This window comes from Procambarus clarkii, chromosome 41 (assembly GCF_040958095.1).
Source record: "Procambarus clarkii isolate CNS0578487 chromosome 41, FALCON_Pclarkii_2.0, whole genome shotgun sequence".
Lineage (NCBI taxonomy): Eukaryota > Metazoa > Arthropoda > Malacostraca > Decapoda > Cambaridae > Procambarus > Procambarus clarkii.
In genome coordinates, this window is record NC_091190.1 from 33,374,275 (window position 1) to 33,387,111 (window position 12,837).

Sequence of the window (12,837 nt, forward strand, 5' to 3'; positions counted from 1 at the left end):
TTGCCCAAACATACAAGCAATACAAAGATGCGAGAAACAACAATAGCAGTAAGGAGAGGGGCAGAAAGACTATGACTTTCGGTCATATTCAACAACACAAATATACATACACAAACACACATTATTGGAAAAAATTGGAATTGGAATATTGGAAAAAATAATTAAAACTAAATGGGTAGAACACCTAGAGAGAAATGATATAATTTCAGACAGACAGTATGGTTTTCGATTTGGAAGATCCTGTGTATCGAATTTACTCAGTTTCTATGATCGAGCAACAGATTGTTGGGGTTTCACCTCTCTTCTCTCTAGTCTGGGGTGAGCAATAGTTATGCCCAAGGTAACTCACCGTAGCCCTGCGGGTCTTCCCTCGATCCTCACGGCGCCACTGCACGCCAGGAGAGTCTCCCAGTCAATCTTAACGGCCTCTTATTAAGAAAGAGTGAGAACACGACTCGTTCACATCGACTGTCGTGTGCCCTCCCCAACAATAGGGCTCTACGGTTAAACACAAGGTCGCCAACTGGTGTTTTTGGTGGCCAGTAACACCATCAGTGGACTGGTGTATTTAGTGGTAGCCTTGGCAAGGTCACACTCAAAGATCAGGAATCAGGCAGGTACTTATTGTTATCACTCTATGTTTACCAGTATAATATAGCCACAAGATCAATGGAGGGGAATATAAAAACACAAAGAGAGTTTTGTATTTTACTTAAAATGTATGAAAGATGTCATAAGGCCACACAATAATCGATAAATCAACTGATCCTGACTCGGCCGGAAATTCCCACGGATATTATGCGATCACTAGAGGGCAACACTCTCCCCTCCTCATCAAGTGTCAAGAACAGCTGATCGCAATGGTCTCTCCGCGCGAAATTTGCTTGTTTTCTAGATTCACGCGCGCGGTTTCTTTAAATTCTCCAATATTACTATAAACTCGCACACTCGATATTGGCACAAATAAACCGAATTACTTAGTTACACTGTACTCAGGCTCAAACAGTCTCTTCTACAATCAATTCTACAATGATTCACTGTAATGGCTTTACATTGTTCTTCACTCAGCAATATATTATGAAATATTAACACTGGAGTTTTCAATACTTTCTCTCGTGGGCGATAACGCAATAATTCACTGTACTCACAAATGATTATTCACTGAATGAACATAGACATATATATGGTATATAAATCAATCATCAATACATGGAAAATAAATAGTTTCTGGGCACATAGCCTAACCTCCAAATACTGGCATAATCTTATATATATTTTTTACCACTATATGTTCATATCAAAATCTATAGAAAGATATACACAACACAGTAAATTTATCACTGGTTCCTGGTGCCTGTACACACCAATAATCAACATGAATATTACAAGTACTCTTGATAGTACTGTCTAGCACCCTGGTGCTTTACCATGACATGGGTGAGACTTGCTCACGACATATAAAATCCTCAGGCTAGATAATATAGCCGAATAACATAGCTAACTAAAGGGGAATGGGGAGGGAACTAGAATCCACCTACTTCACCCTATCCTCCGATGAGAGTCGAGATGTAGCTCCTGGTCCTCGTGTCGGGAACGCCCCCACACTACACGTCGTCGTGTCCTACCAGAGCCTCTCGTCGTCCCACCGTTTAGCGCGTCGTCTCCGTGCCTCCTCACTGCAGGTCCGTCCTCCTTCTTGACTTCTTGAAGGTTGGAGTCGGTCTCCTGGCCGTCGTCTTCTCCCAGCAACGGCTGTCGCCTACGTCTCAGCTACAGTCGTCCGGTTTCCCCAAATAGTCCTCTCTTCCTCAGCTACCCAGTGGCTCTGTCTGCCACTACGCTGTCACGAACTGGTGAATTGCCATAGACGCCACATACGTCACTGCTACTGGCACAGTACCTGACTGAAGCACTTGTTGCTCAAATAACCGTCAATTCCCTCTTCTGGTTCAACACATGAACTAGGGAAGACTTCTCAGAGTACTGGCTGACTTCAGGTGACGCGTAAATCCACGGTAGTGGGAACAACTGTCCAACTGACAGGACCATTCGTCGCACGTCCGACCTCTATGACGTGTCGTGTCTGACTGATGGCGCCAGCCCGGCGCGCTGGCCGGACCCCCTTCCTTCGTGACGTCACTTTCGCCACGGGAGGTTTTCATTGGCTCCCGGTGCCACATTGCTGTCGGTGACCAATCCGGTGCCACTGACGTCACATGGTTTTGGCGGGAGATCAGGGAAGCCAGCGCCATCTTGGCTCCCTAAAGGGCCTAAACCACAGGCCAAAATATCACTATTTCACAAATTTCTCGGCTCTCCGAGAACACTTCACTCTCTCCCATATATCAAATTGTAGCCTGCAACGTAGAGAACGCTTGGGAGAAGCAGACATGACTCTTACTGCAGGCGTGGGAGAATTATAAAGGGGGGAACTCCGTCACATACCCCTCCCCTTAAAATAAGAGTCATGTCTCGTTAGTGTATGCGGGATAGGGCGTCCGCTACTACGTTGTCCTTCCCCTTGATGTGTTTGATCTCCAGCCGGTATTCTTGCAGTAACAACGCCCACCTCGTTAGACGTTGGTTGGAATTCTTCATCTTGTATAAAAATGTGAGAGGGTTGTGATCGGTGAATACTAGGACAGGTCTCGCCCCTCCTCCCACGTATACATCAAAGTGCTTCAGGGCCATAACTAGCGCCAATGCCTCCTTCTCAACGATGCTGTAGGCCCGCTGGTATTTTACGAACTTCTTCGAGTAGAAGGCTACTGGCCTATGCACTTCACTCCGTTCTTGAGCCAACATGGCCCCTATTCCAACGTCGCTGGCGTCCACGTACAGGATAAAACCGGCTGAAAAATCTGGAGATATCAATACTGGGGCCTCCGTCAACAATTTCTTGGTCTTTTCAAAAGACTCTTGGCAGGCCTCTCCCCATCTCCATCTTACATTCTTGGAGAGTAGCTCGGTTAGGGGATGCGCTACCGTGGAGAAATTCCGGCAGAACCCACGATAGTACCCTATCATTCCGAGGTACCTGAGCAACTCCTTGCGCGTCTTGGGCACGGGGTATTCCTTTATGGCTGCTACTTTGTTATCAACTGGAGTGACTTCACCTTGGCCGATGACAAAACCGAGGTACTCTAAGTGAGCTTTCCCAAACTCACTCTTGGCCAAATTTACAGTCAGGTTAGCCTCCTCTAACCTTCTGAATAATTCCCCAAGTCTCTCCAGATGCGTCCCCCAATCGTCGGCGTACACGACGATGTCATCGATGTAAACCGTGCATCCTACTGCACCCCTTAACAGCTCGTTCATCATTCGCTGGAAGCAGCTGCCGCTGTTTTTCATGCCGAAGGGCAACACCTTGTACTGGTACAGCCTATCAGGAGTCGCGAAAGCTGATATCTTCCTGGCCTCAGGAGTCAGGGAGATCTGGTAGTACCCCTTGAGAAGATCGACCTTGGATACATACCGTGCACTGCCCACCTGGTCAATGCAGTCACTCACTCTTGGCATGGGGTGAGAATCCGCCACAGTGATGGAGTTCACCCTCCTGTAATCTGTACAAAAGCGGTATGTTCCGTCGCTTTTCCTCACCAACAGGCACGGGGAACTCCACTCACTTTTGCTGGGCTCCGCAAGGTCGTTCTCAAGGAGGTACTCCACCTCCTTTCTCATCAGCTCTCGCTTCTCTGGGCTCACCCTGTACGCGCTCTGTTTGACGGGCCTGGCGTCCCTCACTTCCACCTCGTGCGTCACACTCCGGTGTCGTCGGGGCACGTCGGTGAAGAGGGAGGCATTCTTTCTCAGTAGGTCCGTCAGGTCCGCTCTCTGTTGCCCTTCCAGATGTGACAGCTTGTCCTTGATGTTTGCCAGACTCTCAGTGTTGGTGAGACGGGTGCCATCCGCCCTGGACCACTTTCCTTCCTCCTCCGGGAGTTCTTGGTCCACCTGTACGCATAGATCTGTCTTCTGCTGGGGTTCCCGGGTCATCGTTCCTTCCTGCCTGGCGGTTCCTCCTTCCACAGTGAAGAAGGGCTTCAGGCGGTCCACATGACACACCTGTTTCTTTCGGGATCTGTTCGACTTCCCAATTTCGTACGACACCGGACCCAACCGTCGCAGCACTCGGTATGGTCCCTCGAACCGTGACTCGGTCACCCTACCTTTACCTGGAAGCAAGACCATTACTTGGGACCCGACCTGGAAATCCCTCTGTGTAGCTCTCTTGTCGTACCACTCCGACATCTTATGCTGTGCCTCCTTCAGGTGCTTCCCAGCCAGTTCCTTCGCTAGAGTGAGACGTTCTTTAAACTTCTGGACATATTCGTTCACCGTTCCCACGGTCGCTGCCGGTGTCCATTGTTCCCTCAGCATGGACAGGGGACTTCTCACCTCGTGTCCATACACTAGCTGGAATGGTGAGAATCCTAGTGATTCTACCATCGCATTGCGTATGGCAAATAACGCGGGGTATATAGCCTCATCCCACTCAGCCCCCTGTTCTGCGCAGAACACTCTCAGCACAGTTTTCAAAGTGGAGTGGAATCTTTCGATCGCCCCCTGCGACTGCGGTCGGTAGGGCGACGATCGAATCTGAGTCACTCCCCATCCTGCCATCGTCTGTCGGAACCATTTCGACTGAAATATGCTTGCGCAGTCTGTCTGGATCTCTTTGGGCATCCCCACCCACGAGAAAAATCGCTGCAGTTGGCTGGCTACTCCTTGCGATGTTAAACGTCGCATCGGGACGGCTTCCGGAAACCTGGTGGCTGTACACATTATGGTCATTAGGTAGGTGTTCCCTTTCTTCGTCCTTGGCAAAGGACCCACTCCATCAACTAGCAGACGCTCGAAAGCAGGCCCAAACGCTGGAACAGGGATCAATGGGGCCTTCGGTATCGCGGACTGGCTCTTCCCTGCCCTCTGGCATGGTAAGCACGTCTTACAATAGCGCCTCACCTCGGCGTCCATACCTGGCCAGTAAAAGTAATCCCTGATCCTTCGCAGCGTCTTAGTCACTCCCAGGTGGCCTGCAGAGTCCACGGAGTGCGCTAGGTCCAACACGGCCGCTCTGCACTGGGCCGGCAACACTACCTGGCGCCTCGTGCTTAGAGACTCTTCCCCGGCCTCCACCCTCACAGGTCTCCACTGCCTCATCAGCATGCCGTCTTGAAGGTAAAAATGAGTAGCCTTCTCAGGGCCAACACGTCCTCCTTGGGCCTCACTAATCAAATCGGGGAACTCCTCCTGCTGCAACTGTTCAAGACGAGCGCGGTCTACCCCTAGAGAACTGGTGAGGGTCACCTGCAACTCACCACTTGGGCTGTCTCCGCCCTCCGCTCGTTCTCCGGGTCCTACGAAGAGGTGATCTATTCCCAGGCTGTCAGTCGTCTCCTCAGCCCCATCAGATCCACAACCTCCTTGTCCTTCGTGTCGTCTTGGTATCACAGCACAAACTGGGAACGCCACCGGTGCGATTCCCTTCTCGCCCCCACAGGCGTTCCACTCTCCGCCTGTCTCCTTGTATTGTTCTAGGCATTCTTCGCCTTTCACAAGATTCGGAAGGACATATCCTCCACACGCGTCATTCCCCAAGATGACCTGCGCCTCCATCTTGGGCATTGATGTACAGACTCCCACCACTAGGGTCTGGCAGCCATAGTCGGAATCTAAAGTTACCTGGTGTAGGAGCATCCTCACTGGGCCTTCCACAGTGGTCACACTTGCTACCCCCACACTGGTACTTTCGTAACCCTCGGGGAACAGGGTCTCACTCACCAGGGTAAAATCGGCCCCAGTGTCTCTTAAGATCTTCACAGGGATGGGGTCTGCGTCCCCCATCCTTACGGTTCCTTGACACACGAATGGGTGAACTTGCTTCTCCCCACTCAGCGCGGGTTCATCCCGCACTCTCTCGGCCCTCTGGTCCTCGAACATCACTAAAGCAACGTGTCCCCGCTGCTTAGGGCGTCTGCATTCCCGCGCGACGTGTCCGGGTATTCCGCAGTTGTAGCAGCGGCCCCTCGGCGGAGACCATCCGCCACCGCCCGCCTTAGCACTGCCTCCAGAGGCCGTCGCACCCTGTGTCTTTCCCGAACCGCTTGTTGACTCCTTGGTCGCAACAACAGCTCCCGAGCTCTCCGCATGGTTCTTCTTGATCGGTTCTACAGCACCTTTTGATCCTCGGGTATTCCAACTTGAGAGGTGGGATTTGGGAGAACTCGCTCCTGTCCTCCATCCATCCGTCCTTCTATAACTCCTATCGTTTCCGACGTATGCGGGTGGTCGGTTCTGTCCCTCTCGGCGTGGGCGTAGGGCTTTTTCTAGCATGTCGGCCCGGTCGGGTGCGGCCCTCAGGTCCTTTATGTCCGCCTCCTTTACCCTCATCCTGATCTCAGGAGGGAGCACGGACATAAACTTTTCCATGACCATTAGTTCCTTGATTTCTTCGGCCGACCCCGCTTCTTCAGAGTCCATCCACTTAAGGAACTTTCTTTCCATGTCCCTCGCCGTCTCCGCATACGATTTTCCTGGCGACCGGGTACATTCTCTAAACCTCTTTCTGTAACACTCTGGCGTGAGCTTAAAGGAACGGAGCACAGCTCGTTTTACCGCATCGTAGTTAGTGCATTCTTGGAAGTCGAGCATAGTGAAGGCTTCACGAGCTTCACCTGTGAGCCTCCCTTGGACCAACTCCGCCCACTCCGCCCTCGGCCACCTCTTCATAGCAGCAACTCTCTCAAAGTGATCAAAGAAACTTTCGGCTTCACTAGGCACAAAGACCGGCAGGTCTCGTTCCCTCACTCGTCGGTCTTCCTGTGGCGGGGCAGGGGCACCTAGTCCCAGTTCAGCTCGCTTCAGCTCCACCTTCTTGTTGGCTTCTATTTCCTGTTGTCTCAGCCCTCGCTCGTGTTCTTCCCTGCGTAACTGTGCTTCTCGCTCTTGTTCTTCCCGGCGTAGCTGTGCTTCTCGCTCTTGTTCTTCCCGGCGCCGCTGTGCTTCTCGTTCCTCACGCTGCATCTGTGCTTCTCGCTCCTCACGCTTCATCTGTGCTTCTCGCTCTTGTTCTTCCCGGCGTAGCTGTGCTTCTCGCTCTTGTTCTTCCCGGCGCCGCTGTGCTTCTCGTTCCTCACGCTGCATCTGTGCTTCTCGCTCCTGTTCTTCTTTGCGCAGCTGTTCTTCTTCTCTCCTCAGCTGCGCTTCTGCTTCTCGCTCTTCCTTGCGCTGCTGTGCTTCTCGCTCTTGTTCTTCTTTGCGCTGCTGTGCTTCTTCTCTCCTCAGCTGCGCTTCTAGCTGCAGCTTCATTATTTCCAGCTTTATGCTGTGCCTGCTGCCGCTGGATCCCCTGCTGCTTCCACCAATACTCAGGTGTTCACCCTCACTGGCAGGTGTTTGGGGCCGTTCCTCCCCCAAAGCTTCGTCTCCAGCCTTGAGCTGAGCCATTATCTCTATTCTTTTTTCACCAACTCTGGCAGATTTCAGCTTTATTCCAAAATGATTCGCTATAGCCTGTAACTGTGCCTTGGTGCACTCTTCCAGCACCTGTTCATCTCTAGAGTCAATAAACCTTGCTACTTTATCATCCTCCATCTTGTGCTATGAGTGATAACCTGCGCCTGATCTCTAACACCAATGCAAAGTACCACCACTGCAACCTTTACTTCGATCTATATCCTGGCAAGGTCGCCAATGTTGGGGTTTCACCTCTCTTCTCTCTAGTCTGGGGTGAGCAATAGTTATGCCCAAGGTAACTCACCGTAGCCCTGCGGGTCTTCCCTCGATCCTCACGGCGCCACTGCACGCCAGGAGAGTCTCCCAGTCAATCTTAACGGCCTCTTATTAAGAAAGAGTGAGAACACGACTCGTTCACATCGACTGTCGTGTGCCCTCCCCAACAATAGGGCTCTACGGTTAAACACAAGGTCGCCAACTGGTGTTTTTGGTGGCCAGTAACACCATCAGTGGACTGGTGTATTTAGTGGTAGCCTTGGCAAGGTCACACTCAAAGATCAGGAATCAGGCAGGTACTTATTGTTATCACTCTATGTTTACCAGTATAATATAGCCACAAGATCAATGGAGGGGAATATAAAAACACAAAGAGAGTTTTGTATTTTACTTAAAATGTATGAAAGATGTCATAAGGCCACACAATAATCGATAAATCAACTGATCCTGACTCGGCCGGAAATTCCCACGGATATTATGCGATCACTAGAGGGCAACACTCTCCCCTCCTCATCAAGTGTCAAGAACAGCTGATCGCAATGGTCTCTCCGCGCGAAATTTGCTTGTTTTCTAGATTCACGCGCGCGGTTTCTTTAAATTCTCCAATATTACTATAAACTCGCACACTCGATATTGGCACAAATAAACCGAATTACTTAGTTACACTGTACTCAGGCTCAAACAGTCTCTTCTACAATCAATTCTACAATGATTCACTGTAATGGCTTTACATTGTTCTTCACTCAGCAATATATTATGAAATATTAACACTGGAGTTTTCAATACTTTCTCTCGTGGGCGATAACGCAATAATTCACTGTACTCACAAATGATTATTCACTGAATGAACATAGACATATATATGGTATATAAATCAATCATCAATACATGGAAAATAAATAGTTTCTGGGCACATAGCCTAACCTCCAAATACTGGCATAATCTTATATATATTTTTTACCACTATATGTTCATATCAAAATCTATAGAAAGATATATACACAACACAGTAAATTTATCACTGGTTCCTGGTGCCTGTACACACCAATAATCAACATGAATATTACAAGTACTCTTGATAGTACTGTCTAGCACCCTGGTGCTTTACCATGACATGGGTGAGACTTGCTCACGACATATAAAATCCTCAGGCTAGATAATATAGCCGAATAACATAGCTAACTAAAGGGGAATGGGGAGGGAACTAGAATCACCTACTTCACCCTATCCTCCGATGAGAGTCGAGATGTAGCTCCTGGTCCTCGTGTCGGGAACGCCCCCACACTACACGTCGTCGTGTCCTACCAGAGCCTCTCGTCGTCCCACCGTTTAGCGCGTCGTCTCCGTGCCTCCTCACTGCAGGTCCGTCCTCCTTCTTGACTTCTTGAAGGTTGGAGTTGGTCTCCTGGCCGTCGTCTTCTCCCAGCAACGGCTGTCGCCTACGTCTCAGCTACAGTCGTCCGGTTTCCCCAAATAGTCCTCTCTTCCTCAGCTACCCAGTGGCTCTGTCTGCCACTACGCTGTCACGAACTGGTGAATTGCCATAGACGCCACATACGTCACTGCACGGCTTCACTGCTACTGGCACAGTACCTGACTGGAGCACTTGTTGCTCAAATAACCGTCAATTCCCTCTTCTGGTTCAACACATGAACTAGGGAAGACTTCTCAGAGTACTGGCTGACTTCAGGTGACGCGTAAATCCACGGTAGTGGGAACAACTGTCCAACTGACAGGACCATTCGTCGCACGTCCGACCTCTATGACGTGTCGTGTCTGACTGATGGCGCCAGCCCGGCGCGCTGGCCGGACCCCCTTCCTTCGTGACGTCACTTTCGCCACGGGAGGTTTTCATTGGCTCCCGGTGCCATATTGCTGTCGGTGACCAATCCGGTGCCACTGACGTCACACGGTTTTGACAGGAGATCAGGGAAGCCAGCGCCATCTTGGCTCCCTAAAGGGCCTAAACCACAGGCCAAAATATCACTATTTCACAAATTTCTCGGCTCTCCGAGAACACTTCACTCTCTCCCATATATCAAATTGTAGCCTGCAACGTAGAGAACGCTTGGGAGAAGCAGACATGACTCTTACTGCAGGCGTGGGAGAATTATAAAGGGGGGGAACTCCGTCACAAGATATATTACAGGAAAGAGATGGTTGGGTTGACTGCATCTATCTGGACCTAAAAAAGGCATTCGACAGAGTTCCACATAGAGAGGTTGTTCTGGAAACTGGAAAATATTGGAGGGGTGACAGGTAAGCTTCTAACATGGATGAAAAATTTTCTGACTGATAGAAAAATTAGGGCAGTAATCAGAGGCAATGTATCGGACTGGAGAAATGTCACAAGTGGAGTACCACAGGGTTCAGTTCTTGCACCAGTGATGTTTATTGTCTACATAAATGATCTACCAGTTGGTATACAGAATTACATGAACATGTTTGCTGATGATGCTAAGATAATAGGAAGGATAATAAATTTAGATGATTGTCATGCCCTTCAAGAAAACCTGAATAAAATAAGTATATGGAGCACCACTTGGCAAATGGAATTTAATGTTAATAAATGCCATGTTATGGAATGTGGAACAGGAGAACATAGACCCCACACAACCTATAAATTATGTGAGAAATCTTTAAAGAATTCTGATAAAGAAAGAGATCTAGGGGTGGTTCTAGATAGAAAACTATCACCAGAGGACCACATAAAGAATATTGTGCGAGGAGCCTATGCTACGCTTTCTAACTTTTGAAATGCGTTTAAATACATGGATGGTGATATACTAAAGAAATTGTTCATGACTTTTGTTACGCCAAAGCTAGAATATGCAGCTGTTGTGTGGTGCCCAACAACAGAAGTTGGCCCATATCTTAAGAAGCACATCAACATTATCTCTGTAATCAATTTGAACGTTAGATCCCTAGGTAAACACTTCGATGATGTTAGTGCCTTGATTGAAGCTATTGACAACAAATTCTCTTTTATTATACTTACTGAAACATGGTTGAAAGATGATACTACTCAACTCTTTAACATGCCTAACTACTCAGCAATCCACAACTGTCGTCAACTTCAGAGAGGTGGTGGCACTGCTCTTTACTACCACCATGAACTAACATGCTTAAAAGAAATTAGAACTAGAGACTGCTATGGGGAGTATATCTTCGCCAGCTTCAGAGTCAAGGGTGCCGAGTCTATCCTGTCTGTGGGTGCAGTTTATAGAATTCCTAACACTGATGTGTCCGAATTGAACTCAAACCTTAGAAATCTAATACTTGATAACAGACTGAACAAAAACCACTTAATTATCGCAGGGGACTTTAATATTGACCTCTGCGAGCCAGAACACCCTACTGCTGTTAGCTTCCTCAACTGTATGAATTCCTGCTTCCTCATACCCTTAATCACTAGACCTACTAGAATCACTGATAGCACTGCCACGACTCTAGATCACATCTGGACAAATATAACCTCTCCGCTTACTTCAGGTATAATCACCGATAGCACTACAGACCATTACCCCACATTTCTCTTAACTAACATTAGCAAACCACCTCTTGAGTCATGAGAGATACGTTTTAGACTACACAATGAAACTGCTATAGACAATTTTATAACTGCTACTGATAATGTCAACTGGGAGTCCGAGTTAGGTAACATAGAGGACATCAACCTAGCAGTTCAATCTTTTCTTCAAAAAACTCTTAGCCTTTATAATACCCACTGTCCTATGCTTACAAAACCAGTCACAACCAAAAGGCTTAACAATCCCTGGCTTACAAAGGGAATACTTAAATCTATTAATAAAAAACATGACCTTGAGAAAAAGTATAGGTTAGGAATTGTCTCCAAAGAATTCTCAAAGAATTACTCATTATTGCTATCTAAGATAATTAGACGAGCCAAAACTAAATACTACGAAGATAAATTTACCCAAATAAAGAGCAACATTAAACAAACATGGAGAACAATTTCACAAATATTGGGATCAAAGAAGTCTTTAAATAACAAACCGACTCTCCTGTCTAATAACGATGGTCAGCTTTCAGCCTCTGATTCTGCTATTGAGTTCAATAGGTTCTTCTCTTCCATTGGTTCATCCCTTGCTAATGATATTCCATCTTCCAGTACTGACATTAAGGACTATCTTACAGGGAACTATCCCCAGTCTCTGTACCTAAAGCCTATTAATTCCATTGACGTCAATGAGATAATCCTTTCCCTTAAAACCAAGTCTGGTGCCCTTGAGGAGATACCAACTTTAATCTACAAAAAAGCCTCCAGATCTTTAGCCCCTGCTATTGCTTTGCTCTTCAACAAGTCACTTGAACTCCAAACCTTTCCAGATATTCTAAAAAAAGCGAGAGTAACGCCTGTCCACAAATGTGGTGATCTCACAGATGTTAACAACTACAGACCTATATCAATCCTGCCAAACTTGTCAAAAATTTTTGAAAAACTAATCTATAAGCAGCTTTACTCATATCTAGCCAAACTCAATATACTTAGCCCTGGCCAATATGGCTTCAGGCCCAAAAAAAGCACTAACGATGCACTTATTAGTATGCTTAACTCGATTCATACAGCTCTTGATAAAATGAGTTCCCTGTTGGGTTATTTGTGGACCTGCGTAAAGCTTTCGATACTGTCAACCACCAAAACCTTCTTCTTAAATTACATCATTATGGTGTCAGAGGACACTCCCTACAATACCTCAAATCCTACCTTACTGACAGGCTCCAATGTGTTTCTGTGAATAATACAATTTCTCCCACCCTACCCATCAACATTGGTGTTCCCCAGGGCAGCATACTTGGCCCTCTCCTCTTTCTCATCTACATTAATGACCTTCCAAATGCCTCCCAACACCTCAAACCAATCCTATTTGCTGACGACACAACCTTCATTTACTCCAGTCCTGATCCCCTTGCTCTAAATGCCACAGTAAATACTGAGCTAAATAAAGTCCATCTGTGGCTAACTGCCAACAAACTCACCCTTAACATTGACAAAACTTTCTATATTCTGTTTGGCAATAAATCCTCTAATCAAATAAATCTCAAAATAAACAATACCCAAATTTGTAACAAAGTAGATGA